The sequence below is a fragment of the Cryptotermes secundus genome, unplaced genomic scaffold (assembly GCF_002891405.2).
Source record: "Cryptotermes secundus unplaced genomic scaffold, Csec_1.0 scaffold695, whole genome shotgun sequence".
Taxonomy (NCBI): Eukaryota; Metazoa; Arthropoda; class Insecta; order Blattodea; family Kalotermitidae; genus Cryptotermes; species Cryptotermes secundus.
In genome coordinates this window covers 189726-191224 of record NW_019720714.1, presented here as the reverse complement: position 1 = coordinate 191224, position 1499 = coordinate 189726, and the positions used below count along the sequence as shown (strand labels likewise).

Genomic DNA, 1499 nt, shown 5'->3' with positions numbered 1-1499 from the left:
TTTAGGATTTTATCAAGTTTCTGAATAAATTTTCTTTTTACACACGTTTTTATACAATGTTAAAACAAAGGCTACAAATTTTCTGGAGCAGCATCCCCACTAATTTTAGCTACGAGCTGCCACTGCTCAAGTGTAATGATGTTGTGGGGAGGAGCTAATGACTTGACAAAGACTTTGATTGTGTCAGTCATGATCTGTTGATTCAAAAGTTGAAGATGTATAGAGTCCAAGGGCCTATTTTGAAATGGTTGGAGACTTATTTAAAAAATAGAATGCAAAGAGTTGTGCTGCATACTTGTAATTTGACTACTACAATCTCTGAATGGAAATCTGTAAGGTTTGGTGTTCCACGGGGATCTGTCCTGGGACCAATGTTGTTTAATGTTTATATTAATGATTACCCAGGTACTCTTATGGATACAGCATGTTCTATTTTGTACGCAGATGACACAACAATTTTAATTACCTCAAATGACCTAAACTCTTTGAATATTAAAATTATTAAAGAAACTGAATACAGTGTGTTTTATGCTCAGGAAGTTACAATCCCTTGTCACTGAACAAGATCTTAGAATGATCTATTTTTCTTATTATCAGTCTCAGCTTGAATATAGTATTATATTCTGGGATTCTTCTACAGTTATAAAAAGTTTATTTGTTGCCCAAAAAAGAGTGATTAGGGTGATGCTGAGTTTGAGTTCTGGAAACTCGCGTAGAGAAGGTTTTAAGAGGTTGGGTATTTTGGCAGTTGGTAGCCTATATATCTATTCTATATTGATGTTTGTTGTTAGAAATCACAATATTTCCAAATCAACAATAATATTCATCATATTAACACTAGACAGTTTGGAAAGCTACATGTGTCATCAGTGAGATTATCTTCAATCCAGAGAGGCATGTTATATTCATCCATTATGGTTTATAATAATCTTCCGCAAAATATACAAAGGATGAATGATAATGTTCNTAACTATATTCCTTGCAATTTTGTTTATGAATGACAATGTAAATTATGGTTATTTGGTGCTTTTGGTTGTGTGTGGTTGTTTGCTGTTGACACGATTGTACTTCTGCAATAAAGTCTTATTTTAATGAGTTCGATATCCGGTCCAATTCGGACAACGCATTAATGAATTTATGAATTATGTATGTACATCAGTATGCATATAAGGGGTGGGCCATAAAAACCAGACCCCACACTCCAACCTTCAATGATCTATTGTGCTTTAATGATATCAGTAGAAACAATACTAAAGAAGCTCTGAAGAATTTATCTAATTTCATGAATGCAAACAAGAAGGTAAATATTATGTAAGATTTGAGGTTTTCACGGCGGTTTCGATGTAGTGTCACTCTTCACCAGGGTGCCTATAAAGGATACAATGGATCTGCTAGGATGATNACTCTTCACCAGGGTGCCTATAAAGGATACGATGGATCTGCTAGGATGACATTTCGAAGAAGACATCTTGAGACTCTTCCGCCATGTCCTGACCACC

The 1499-nt window shown here is 34.9% G+C and overlaps 1 protein-coding gene across 1 annotated transcript in view; it reads right to left on the bottom strand.

Moving 5' to 3' along the window:
* The window catches only part of LOC111872024 (putative Dol-P-Glc:Glc(2)Man(9)GlcNAc(2)-PP-Dol alpha-1,2-glucosyltransferase), a 17588-nt gene that overhangs the window by 1453 nt on the left and 14636 nt on the right, over positions 1-1499 (bottom strand). The gene's annotated exons all lie outside the window — the stretch shown is intronic.